Here is a 14,086-nt window from a genome sequence, read left to right as displayed (position 1 = left end):
TATAAAAACACTTACCTGATGACCAGATTACAGAGATCACATTGCCGACAGAGCACATCTTCGACAATGGTAAGCATAAGTAGTGCGGAACAGGATGTATTCCCGTTTCTGCAATGTGGTGCGATCTCGGAGTTGGTATATTTAAGTAGGAGGGTGTAGGAGGAGCAGCCCCCCACATGGGGGTGCTTGCTCCCCTGCTATTCACATTTCTTTTTGTTTTTTTGTTTTATTGTGGAAACGGGAATACATTCCGTTCGCAGTAGTTATAGTTACCATTGTCGGAGATGTGTTGTATCGGCGATGTAGTCTTGGTGATTTGGTCATCAGGTAAGTGTTCTGTCATGGATCTGATATGGATCCATATATATATATATATATATATATATATATATATATATATATATATATATATATATATATATATATATATATATAAAACTATATATATATATATATATATATATATATATATATGTGTGTGTGTGTGTGTGTGTGTGTGTGTGTGTGTGTGTGTGTGTGTGTGTACAGAGTACAAGACAGGAGGAATGAGCGCTTGCATATAAGGTGCTTTAGAGACAAAAGACAAAATCTGCTAAAAATATATACCTAAGACAGGAGCCCATGAGCCATAATTTTCATAAGAAGAGGAAATCATTTGTCTGATGCACAACTTGGACTCTGTGTGTGTTGCATTGCAGCAGTAATTTCGCACATAAGAATTCTTTGTAGACTTTACAGCATGTACACTTGAGTACAACTGTCAGCATTGTGGTGAATTTCTTATTAAAAGAGTAGCACTTTTGTAATTTCTGACTTGGGCGCCACCAGATTCTGGCAAGAAGTAGCAAAGCCTGACATTGCATATGCACTTAATGGGGCTAGGTCTGTCATAGCAGACCCAAGGGATCAGGTAGCTGAGTTAAGCAAGTTAATGAGCTCCCATTTTGTGCTACAGTGTCATGAACAATCAACATTAATATTATATTCCTGCACATTGCACTGTTACTTATTGTAAATTGTTTTTAAAGGTCATACTTAATCACACATTTGACATTTAGATACATTAATATCAATCAGCAGACTACACCGTACACTAGTAATGCTTGAATTAGAGACAGGGAAATCCATAACAAGTGTTTTGGTGTACAAGCAATGCACCATAACAAAATGTCTATTACAGATCTGTCCTTGCAGCCTGAAAGCAACTCATAAGTGTGATAAGCAACATTCACACAGGCAAAGAACAATCTTTATAGTCAAATAATTATCAGACTGAAATAGCATGTAGTTACTACGTCACTTATGTAGCCAATCACACCTGAAAAGGTTTTCATTACAGCTTATATTTAATTCATTTATTAAAGTTATTTAATATGGAAGGATTCCAGACATCAATCAATTCACACAGTTTTTTGTTTTCATGATGGAGAAATCACACTTGCAACTTGAATGAAAATCTATATAAATTTTTCATTACATGTGATTCTAACTGTACAATACAAAGTGTAATATATCTGTATCTACTGCCATGACATTTCCTAATTACACTAACAAATGATTCTGTATCTTTCAGTTTTGCTTACAGGTGAACTAGCAACACTTAGTTTTGCATCTATTTTCAAAAAAAAAACTTTGCATTATGTGTGTAGGCTTGATTTGTATTCGCATCACTGATTTCATTAAGCATTATTTTAACAAGTGATGTGTTGTTGACACCTTTCTGCTTGATTATCTCCTCTCTGTTTTATAGTTGTTTACTGGCACAGAAATGCATATTAATAATAGTTATTTCTCCAGGAATGCCACATCTTATTAGCCATACTCCATGGCTTTTCTGAATAATAATTTAATTTTCAGGCGAGATTAGACCAAATAGATACACCTTATTGGCACTCAATAGGTTACGGCAGCTGGTAAAGGCACATAATGAAATGTAATGGAAATATTTTTTTATTATATATTTTTCCTCAAGAGACCTGAAGTAGTTGCATCAGTCTTGATGTGAATAATATCTGAATAATTTAGTTCCTGGAAAAGCAAGTGCTGAAGATGAAAGTATTTATAGCAGTATATTTCTGGAATGGACCTTATTGGCTGATCCTCTTCATTAGCACTTTGACCTCTTGTATAGTTTTCATTCTTTCCACATTAGTTCTAGTAACAAACAATATATTTTTACATTTTTATATTATCCAGTCTACTTTTCCTTATTAGCTTCTGTTGTTTGCCCACTTATTCATATTTCACCTCAGGGATAACTGAATTCCTCGTCCCTACAGTATACAGAGATTTCTGCATGTTTAACACCTTCCCATGAGCTACCGTACCTGGCCTGATTTAATATTTGATACTTTAGTCATGATCGTATTACAGAAATCAACAATAGTTTTTGCATTGCATTGCGTTTATGTGAAAGGTACCTTTCTCTTGAAACCTCTGGAATATCAGATAAGGTCATAACATTGACTTAACATAAAAGTACAGTCAAGTCACTTCTCAGAATGAAGAAATTAGCAAGAAAATGGTTGTATTGGTCAAATGCGCTATGAAATATACAAGAAATAGTCAGATAGAGACAAAAATTAACCTTTTCAGTAAAGCTTAAATTTGCCACTTGCTACCTTATTACTCCTACATATTTCTGTCACTTTTACATTTTTTGTGCTTTTTAATGCCAAGTCTCATTCTTCTTTATCTGCCATTATGGACTCTCCGTCACCTCTTATCCCTTCTGCATTCAGCCTGATAGCACTGGCTATTTTTAAGGCTGCATAGCAACTGCCTCATGGTAACTCAGAATATCCTCTAAGCTTTCTATGCTAAGAGCTAAGAAACCTCAGCCATGAGTTAACACAGCAGGATACCAACCTACATCCTGCACAACCACCGTCAGTACACATACCTGCAGACTCCAGGCCCTTAACATACATTGAGATTGCACTTACCCACAATTATGTATTAGTAATAGGTGACTTATTGTTTGGCATACAGGCACTACCTTCATCAGCCTGGCTAAGTATAAGTTGACAGTTATCTGTCTTTCTTGAACCGAGGGCCATAACTAACAAGGGTTCTTACAGCCTTCCATCCTAACAAATACTATTATGACCTGAAGTTATCTGCATGTGTGGGCGGTGACTGACCATCAACAAGCTACTAACACAGACATGTCAAAAGGATATCACTGAGCATGCTATGCATGTGTCTAAGGAAGAAAGACACTGATCTTGACTGGAATTTTGACATCTCCTAGAATTATGCTGACACTGAAAAGCAAGGTAATTGCCTTTAATAATTGACTGTGTAGCCATTGTCCATTTAAGGATATCCAGTATTTGCCAGCTCAGAACAAGATGACAGACAACCTTGCTGTTTTGCAAGGGATGGTCTGCATTTGTTTTTACATGGCTTTCACATTTTAGCTAAAGCTTCCCATACCGTCCTTTTTAGATAGTGTCCATCTGCTGGACTTTCCAAGCCAGTAAATTCTAATTTGGAACACACTAATGAGGCTCTATTAAGTTCCATGAGTCTTAATGTACAAACTTGAGGCTGTCATGAAACATGAACTCTTTCATATATGAATAGTTACAGCAACATGGTATCAAAGCAATTAAACTACTTGCTCTGCTCCTGGGTTTAGACACTAATGTATTTGGACTTACTGGAAATTCTTTGGAGAGTATGAGCATTTGTCAAGGCTATCATCATCTCATGACAGACTCCTTGGGACACCAGATTTGAACTCACAATTGTCCAAATCACATTACGTAAGACAAAGTACCACTTTATAGCTATCATTCACTCTATGTCACTTTCTAAGCACAATAGCTATTTTAACACCATGACTGAAATTAAAGCCAAACACTTTGGTGATGCTGCAGTAGAGTTGTTGCCTCACAGTAAGACGTTGTCCTGTTCAATTCTCAGTTAGACCGTCTTCTGTGTGGAGACATGCGTGAATGGGCGTACCTTCATTGAAGGTTGTGTGTCAGGGCCGGCAACTCGGCAAGTAAAAATCTATTGCCAATCATTAGCGGACCGGAGTTCCGCTGTGGCGACCCCTAACTGGGAAAAGCCGAAAGACACAAACAAAAATTTTCTACTGGGAGGCATCTACTGTTCATCAATGCACTGGCTGATCTCCACTGTCAGTAGTCAACATTTCCAATTCTTCATTGATATCACAAATGTTTACTCCCTTTTACAAATGGCTAATCATCCTGCTAGGGGCCTCCATACCCTTGATCTAGTCTTCACAAATATGGTCACTTCTAGCATATATCCATATGTATTATCTTCTCTTATTAAACCATACAGTAAGTCAGTGATAGTTTCCTTAAAACTGGTGGCTAATACCCTGCAAGTATCTCTGTGCTTAGATATGTCTTCAAAGCAAACCGTCTTCCCTCATTTGATGTTGTGTCTTTTGGCTTTTCCCGGTCAGGGGTCACCACAGTGGAACTCCGGTCCTCTAATGATTGGTAGTTGATTTTTACATGCCAAGTTACCAGCCCTGATGCACAACCTTCAATGAAGGTATGCCCATTCACGCATGTCTCCACGCAGAAGACACTCTAGCTGAGAATCGAACCAGACAGCATCTTACTGTGAGGCGACAACGCTACCGCAGCACCACCACCGCGGGTTAAACAAATTCTGCTGCAATCCTTCATCGATGGATCCCATTGTGAAAACAGCTGCTTATGCTTGTGACGTCTACTCACACTTAAATAGTTCTATTGATAAGGCAGTCCCAATCTGCACCAAATATAATAAGAAATTTAAAAGCAAACCACTATGGTTGAATACTCATATAGATAAAATAATAACTTAATGCTTATAAGAAGTTTCATTCTACCTACCTAAAGAGCATGCTTAGGCAGCCTAGCAAAGAGCTTAAGTTAAACATTAAGATATTCAAACCTGAATGTCAACCACTAGAGTCCAAAATATCTACAAACATTTCTTTATTTCAGAAACTTATGAACTAACACCAAACAATGTTCAGAATAGTCCACAATATACCTCTCAACCTCTTAGCTCAACATATCTGGACAATGACAAAAGAAATGGGGAGTCAAATGACTGAAATCATGGGCAGACTTTAACTTAGGAAGTTGCTATAAATACTTAAATGCATTTTGTATTAGCATGTATTTTTCTGAAGGATAGGAAGTCTGAAGCTTAAATGTTCCCTATTTACTTTCTTAGCATAGCTGCTGAAGCTATCGCCTACCCCATTAGCATTTTAATCAACCGCTCTATCCTAGAATGTTTAATACCCCAAATCTGGAAAAAGGCCTATATCATTCCTTTGCATAAAGGGGGCAACAATTACAATGTTACTAATTTCAGCCCAATTGCTATCCTGTCTCCCATCTCTAAAATCCTAGAAAAGTGTATTCAACTACAACTCCTTCCTCACCTTTTAGATAATCACCTACTAACTCCCACACAACATGGATTCAGACCAAATCACAGCACTATGACTGCCCTCCTCTCCTTCCTCGAAATTGTTAATAAAGCACGTGACTCTGGCCAAATTGTTTCTACCTTACTACTCGACCTCTCTAAGGCCTTTGACACTATCTCCCATAGCCTGCTACTAACCAAACTCTCAAAACTTAACCTATCTCCCTCCTCTTTGAACTGGTTCTCCAACTACTTATCTAACAGATATCAAGCAGTAAAATGGAAAAAGGCCACCTCCTCATTTCTAAATACCCCTACTGGAGTACCCCAGGGCTCCATACTGGGTCCCCTTCTCTTTAATATATTTATAAATGATTTCCACAACTCTATCCCATTCTCAGACATCATCCAATATGCAGATGATTCTACCATTATATGCTCTGCCTCTTCTATCCCCTCACTCCTACAATTGACTCAAAATGCTTTTACAACCACTGAGCAGTGGATGAAAAGTAATCACCTAGCACTCAATGCCTCCAAAATCAAGTTAATGCTATTTACCCCCTCTAAAGCTACCTCTTTTGATATAAACACATTCTCTATCACTAGTCAAAATAATTCACCTTTGGAACTGGTGTCAGAGATCAAGCTACTTGGGGTCAAAATTGATAGTCAGTTCAAATTCAACTCTTACCTACAGCTAAATATAAAAAAAACTCATCAAAAACTTGGTATGCTCTACCGACAAAATAAATACCTCACACCTGCTGCCAAAATCACACTCTCTACTTCATTTCTTATCCCCTCCCTTCTCTATGGAGCTCCACTCTTAACTAATCTACAGTCCTCTCTAAAAACACAACTTTCCTCTTGCTACAACAAAATAGCCAAGTTCACTACCAACCACAAGTCCTCCACCTACCACTGTTCCTCTCTCCAGAAACTAAAATGGTTAGAGCTACCCAGCTATCTCACATACACTCAACTAACTCTTGCTCACAAGCTCATTTTCAACTCCTCTCTCTGTCCCTCCCTTTCGTCAGCCTTTAAAATGCACCTTCCTGATAGAGTATTGAGGTCCAATAGTCAAAATCTATTAGAAGTCTATAAACCTACTCATCCCCCAGGGAAAAATCTTCTATCTTATGGCCTTGCTCGCCTTTGGAACTCTCTACCACCATCCATCCGCACCACCTCTAACCATTTTATTTTTAAAAGATCTCTTCATTCTCATCTAGTATCCAGGTGGGAATGCTCTTGCTCCCATCCCGCATAGGTAATCACTTGCAATTCCCATCTTCCCCCCTTTGCCTTGTTTCCTCCTGCATTTCTCCTTATTATTTACCCATAACTAATGCATATTATCATTCCTCTGATTGGGAAAAATGCACTAGGCCACACCTCCTAAGAGTTTGCTTCCCAATATGTTATTATTTCTCAGTAGTGTCATACAGTGCTTCCTAATATGATACAAATGCTAAATATTTCATGCAATACTTTTCATGTAATATTCCTTTGTATGTACAATCTATTAATTTTATCAGTAGTCTGTATTATTCTTGTTCTTGCTGTACTACTTGAAATTGTTTTCTTGCGTCAAAACTTTTGTATTATAATATAAATTGTATAACTAGTATGAATTACTCTACGGTAACCTATTTAGTTGTGGAGATTTTCTCCCCAGGACTCCATTGAAAACGGGTTCACTTTGGCCCAATGGACTATCCTGGTAAACCAACTGCAAATAAATAAATAAAATAAAATAAATGTCTGTCATTATTTAGTGATATCAGTCCCCAGTGATTTGCCAGAAAACCACACATTTTATGTGGAGAAAATAAAAGATATGAGGCAACAGTTTGAACTTTCGGCAAAAATCTGGACACTTGAGATGTATGATCCTCAACAATACTGCTTACTTTGACCCAAATGGAATACCTAAAGTCCTAACTCACAAATGTAATGCAAATTTCATTTCACCCACATTTATAGAGCTCCTTGTTGTTATTCTAAAACTTGTAACTGCGAGCCCTGGAATTACATACACTAAAAAAAAATACAAACGCACATATGCAACAGAGAATGGTGAGCATTACTGTTTTCCTTTAAAGTTGCTTTTTATAGGATGGCAAGACCCCAGCACTCTCAAACTTTAAACTAACTCTAAGATTGGCATACCTCAGAGAAAAAAGGATACTCTTGAGAAATGGCAGATTTGGACTTAGAATATGTAAGTCTGTATTTTTGGCCATTATGTCACACTGTACTATGACTTGCACAAACAAGTTTTGGAATATCAAATGGTTACTTAGTAACTGCACTTTCATAGAGTCCAAGTCCCAAAAACCATCTCAAATTAATATTGAAGAAGTCCTGTCAGCCCACAAAAGCTAAGAACACTTCATCCATGAGCCCTGAAAACATAGCAGGTTGGCTAATTATCAATAATAATTACTGACTATATGAACTCCATCTTAGCCTCACTATCATCATATGTAAAGGTATCAAACATATTTTTCAGACCTTTTTAATCTGCACATTGAAAACCTCTTAACCCTGGACCCTTAACAGTTTAGTTTTCACATATTAATATCTTCTTTTATTAACCTTGTTTATTTGTTTGAAAAAGTCACTGAAGCAGACAATAGTGTTTATGTAGTACATAAGGCATATCTCGACCCAGCCAGGGCCTTTGACATCATTCCCCTGACAGCCATTTTTGACAGACTGGTAAATCTGAGTCAAATTTCTCAACCCACAGACATTGAACATAGGAGCAAAAGCCATTGAAAAGTACTTACCTCCGGCCAAAACTCAAGACATCTAATTAGCACAAAAGTTAAATACTATATAGTACATAACTCTTCCCACGTCCAGTAAAAATGTGTAATACTACTCAGAAACACATTTAAAAAACAGAGTGTGATAAAATGATGGAAAAATATAAGAACATTATCAAAGAGACAGAACAAAATCTGTAGACTGTATTAAACTGTATTGTAAAATTCTACCACACAAGGTCATTTATTCTTGCTTCTGAAAAAGGGAGATGTATGATGTGTGAATTCTTTCCTTAAATTATTGGTGTCAAAAGTATATTGGTAATGTAATGTGGTTTTCTGTGTGCTAAATGGCTTCAAAAATTATATGCAATAAGGTGGGATTCAGAAAATTGTGTGAAGAGCTAATTCAAGTCTGAAAATAGGGGCATACCTCCTAAAACAGGTCTGATTTGAATATGAATCCTTAGGTTGTACAATGGATAGCTACTGATTGTCTAACAGAACCAAGGTGGATAAAGTCACAGGTGTCAATTCTAAAACTAAAAAAAGTTACCTGTGCTGTACAGCAGGACTCAGTGTTGGCCTAGGTGGCATACATTTTGATGACCTTGGTCTAACACTCCTGTCCTATGGTCATCTAAGCTTGCAGAATACTGTAAATTGGGTATTGTTATTCACTAATTGTTCCAGCATGGATTGTAACATGTTAATTGACAAAAGGGCAGTGGACTTCAATTAAATGTATCAAGCTGTAATATGGTTAATTTGGTAAACAAAACATTTAACCATAACGTATGTGTGACATACCCCTCTAATCAGAAACTGTTGTAAGGGATTGAGGTAGTGCTGCAGATCAATTCCTTATTTTTTTCACCATTGTCACAGTAGCTTGGAAAGTCTTTTATTTGGCTCATGCAATTTCCAAAGCCATTTGATTGTAAACAAAGATTTATAAACTCTAGGAAATCAAACATGATGAAGTCATTGTTTGTTAGTTACCTTAAAGTCTAACTTGAGTACGGAATAACAGTACGGAAACCCTATAAGATAACAAGCAGGAGTAAACTGGAAAGGGTTCAGCAAAAATATAAAAAGGGCATCCATGGATGTGAAAATGTAAGTTATTATGAAAGACTAAACTATTTGGAGTTGTACAGTGTCCCTAACAGATATCTAAGATCAGATCTTATTCAAGTATATAGGGCATTTAGAGACAACTACCTCTGGGAATGTTTGGAGTTATCGAAAGTTACTAATGGAATCATCAGACAACCGATGTCGAAGACTATAGGAATGAAAAGTATGCTAATCGGTTCCCTGAAAGAGTAGCTGATTCATGGAACCTACTACCAAATTACATTAAAGCAAGTACTAGTTTAGATATTTTTATGAACAGCCTGGGCACTTATTATGGGAACAAGTATTTTGGTATATTGGTAAGCTAGAAAGGCATTAATGCCCATGCTTGAAATATTTGTATGTATGTACGTATGTATTTCCAATAGATCCACAAAGGTCCTAACTCCCATTTACTCATATCTCATCAGGCCAATCACTGAATATTGTAAAACCATCTGAACATCCAGACTGTACTGAAAAAGAGCAACATTTCACTGTTTTCCACTTCAGTGCACTATTCAGAATAAAAGTCATGATCCTTTTCTCAGACTGAATATTAGAATTTATTATGCAGGGAGCAGCAATATTAAAATGTTTATAATGTTGTTTAGTGGCATAAATAAAGTTATATAATCGAAGCTGTTTTGAATGACACTGCTGATGAACTGAATCAAATAGAAATTTCTGTAACTGACAAGTGCACATTAAATACTCGGCTTCCTTAACTCAGAAGAGTGAAATGAATACAAGCACATTGCAAACACTTCTATACAGTCTGAACTTCTGAACTGGATTCTGTCTTGAAAGTATCTATCTTAATACCAAACCTTTGTAAATTTCATTTGTTCATTTTACATGTATCCTTAATATTGGTTCCCAAAGCTTTATACCATCTAAATAAGATTTATTATTTATATCTTTTAGCTGTCTGCATGTATATTCCCATAGAGAAACAGAGTTCTGCACATCTTGTAATGTTCCTTTCTCCATGTCTCATCCTTATCGGTGTCTTGGCCTGAAGATTATTTCACTGAAACATTCATTTCTTCTGAAACTGCATTTGCTAAAGCAACTTATAAAATGTAAAATGTATAGGTCTGCTTTAATATGGCTGCATTTCCAAGCCCATGTAAAGAGAATGCCATATTTATATAGGTACTATTCTAAGAAAAATATATTTATGTAAGATCTTACCTTACAAATACATTGCCTCCTTTGGCATGCATTTGCCAGCTTTTTCAAAAGAATCATCTCTCATTTTGAGACCACAGAGATTTCAAACTAAAAAGATCAGTGACCTCAAAATCTTAGTTTTCAGGATGGACTGGACAGCCTTCTCTCTGCACTAAGTCTCTTATAGATTCCTCCATGGGAATCTGGGATTACCCTTGGAAGCCATGAAAGTTCTATCCCTCTTTGACCTTTTGTTACTTAGAACAAATGGTTCCTCAAACATCTAGTTAAAGGAACTAAATCATCATCAACAGACAAATAAGACACATTGATATGAGAGATTTATACACTGACATATCCCCTATATCTCCAACATCTGGAACAGATGTTCACAACATACCTGGCAGAGTATGACCCTTGCCACCATTAGTTAAACCTAGACAACTAGGTAGGCAACCTCAAATTCTCCACCTATTTAGCTTGTGCTGCCCTTCTTGACGATGGAGAGAACTTTTGAATGTTTCATTTTATATTTTGCATAGGCTTATAATGGTCTGCAGACTTTGCTGTGAACCTATAACCCTATGCTAGTGTCTCCTTTTTCATTGTTGAACTATATTATCTATAACTCAAAGCCTTTTGCATTTGCTAGGCCTGAGATTCAGAAACACCTTTCTCACAGTACACCAAGCCTTAAAATGAGTGTATTTTAACCACTGCATTGGCATATGCATGAATCACAGATATCCTCATGTTTACCTTCAGTAGCCCAGTGCTACCGTACTGTAAACTGAAAACTGTGAATCAATTAATTAGTGAATTCATCATTTAGCAGCATACTAGTTCCCTTATCATGAAATGTGACCTCCTGATCTGGGGGTAGGGAGTGTAACAGTGATTATGAAACATGGAAGTCTGGCTCTGTGCACTATACAATATTCAGAGGTTAAACTGTTACCCAGGAATGGGGAAGTCAGTGTTCCCATAGACATTATTGTTGCTCTCTTGTGAAGAATTCTCTAAACCTCTTTCAAAGAGGTGCCAACTAAAAGTCTAAAGACTGTAATGAGATACTCTGAATTATGGAACCTGAAATGTGAATGAGGGATATATATGAAGTTGTAGTTTGTTTGGACTGTTTTTTCTTCTCCTAAGTACAGAGATTTCATAATTTGATGATTAAAGAGCAGGGATGTGAAAGTTGCAGTGATGAAGCCCCCCTCGGCCTCCCCCGGATTTCTGTTTCGATTACAGATTACTTTGTCAGGAGTCGGGTCTACTTTAAAATGTTGACTTACCTGAACATCGACTTTCAAATCATCGAGAAGACAATGCTGAAACTTCAAAATGCTGAACTCCCAGAAGGTTGCAATTTCACTTCGGGGAACTAACCACTGAGCCACCAATCCCTACTAAGCAAACAGAAGCAAATTAAACCCACCAATGTGGGTGGCTGTGCCCTCCACACCCCCCTAACTAAATATACCAACTCTGAGACTGCATTACAGTGGGGAACAGGGTACAGCTCACCATTGTGGCCCAGTAATTAGTTTTGTGAATGGAAATTGCAATGTTCTGGGAGTTTGGCATTCTGAAGTTTCAGCTTTGTTGTCTCTATGATTTGAAAGTCGACTTTCCAGTAAGTCGATGTTTTAAAGTAGACCCCAGGAATTATGTCAGATTTCACTCTTCATCCACATCAGCGAAGGCACAGGTATCAGTTATCACAACTATCCCAGTGTTTATATCCAGATCTGTGCAAGCCTTGAACAAGTCAGTTCAACTGTTCTTGGTGTTGCAGTTATTGGTCAAGTCTGTCATATCCTTTCATGGAGATGGATTTCAATTGCAAATGCTGAATTTCCAAATGAGCCAAAAATGTGATTGTTAAGGTAATTATAAAATTGTACAATGAGGAAGTAACTTGTTAATGCAAGGGCATTGTAACATAGGTTCATAGATTAGTACATTGATTAGAACTAGGCTAACTGCCCTTGTGAGCTCTTTTAAGCCTAGCCAATTATCCCCTGTGAGATTCAAATCCTGTACCTTGTGTTTGTAAGGCAAACACCTTAACCATTAGGCCACCCTCACAGCCCTATTGATAATGCAGGGTTCCAAGCATTGCAGAGCATACCAAGGCAGCTTTGGGGATCTGGAGTTGGTTAGTGTATGTTTTTGCAATCATCCATTCTTGCCAGATACTGTTTTCTGTTAGAATATCATATAATTCTGCATTCATATTAAATTATTCATAACATTCATTATACTGTATTTTAATTATCTTGATATTTGTTTTTGTCATTATGAACTGTACATTTTGAATGAAGAGGGCTGCTATGGTCCATTTCACTAGATAAATATTTTAATAAAAATAAGAAGAAGCATGGCATTATGAAAGTGTGACCAAGACAGAGGCACCTTCATTTGACACTAACAAGTGTAAATACTGAAGTATAAAATGTTTTTTCCTTATCCATATTCTGAGATTGCTGTAACTCAGGAATTCCCCTTACTCCTAGGTATAGTGACCACAGAGTTAGTACAGGTAAGTAAGTAGCAGCCATGTGGGAGGAATGGACTTCTTTTATAACAGATGTAGGGGTAGAGTTTACACCTCCCAAAAATGTTCACAAGGGAGCTAGACATCAGAAGTGGAAGATCATTCAATAATTTAAATACATAAATCTGGAAAAATGAATCTCTGTAATAATTTAGTGTGGAGAGTTTTAGAAATGAATAAATATTTTGTCTGTAGAAGTTTGGATGATGTGTTTATCTCTTGAGTTACAGCCTTTGCTGGAGGCCATTAGTTGAAATAATAGAAGACCTGCTGTTCATACCTTAATAGCTAAATGTTTAAATATTGCGGAAGATCAAATCAATGCAATAAACTCATTGAGGAAAATTAGTGAGACTGGGTAGGTTATTTTTATTTTAGTCATATAGTTAAGTCTGACTCGTTGTGATCTGAAGGGCTTACAGACCAGATCTGTTTAATTTCTTTTAAATCCTTATTTTTTTACTTCAAGTAATGCTATCTATCCATCTTACCCTCTTCTATCTTCTTTTATCTGCAATATTTCTTTGTATCAATATGTTTTGCAGTAAATCCTGAATTTACATTAAGTAACCAAAGTATTTGATTTTTCTATACTGTCATACCATACAGGGAACATTCTAGCATTCTGAATCTATTTCCTTATTCTAGCATTCTGAATGTATTTCCTTAAGAACTGATTGATCTGATCTTGTACAGATAGTTTTTAAGTTTTTTTCTAACTCCACAGTTCAGTAGCATTGTTCTTTTCTGGTACACTGCCTTTCTTATTATGAGACTCACAGATAAATATTATTACCGAGAAAAATAAAGCTTTGACTATATGGACTTTGTTGGGAGTATGGTGTCTTTGTCATGTATTGTTTTGCCAACATTTGCTATAATTTTCCTCCCATGACGTCAGTGGCTTTTAAGTGTTTTTTTTTTTCTTTTTCTTTGCTTCTCATCCTTAGTCTGAGGGGGATACCAGTTTGGTCACGATGGATGCTGTGGTTTAAAAAGTTAATAATGTTCTATCAGTTACAAAGTTTTGTGC

The sequence above is a fragment of the Protopterus annectens genome, chromosome 10.part0, assembly GCF_019279795.1.
Source record: "Protopterus annectens isolate FY-2018-M chromosome 10.part0, PAN1.0, whole genome shotgun sequence".
NCBI classification, from domain to species: domain Eukaryota; kingdom Metazoa; phylum Chordata; order Ceratodontiformes; family Protopteridae; genus Protopterus; species Protopterus annectens.
This window is presented reverse-complemented; position numbering follows the sequence as displayed.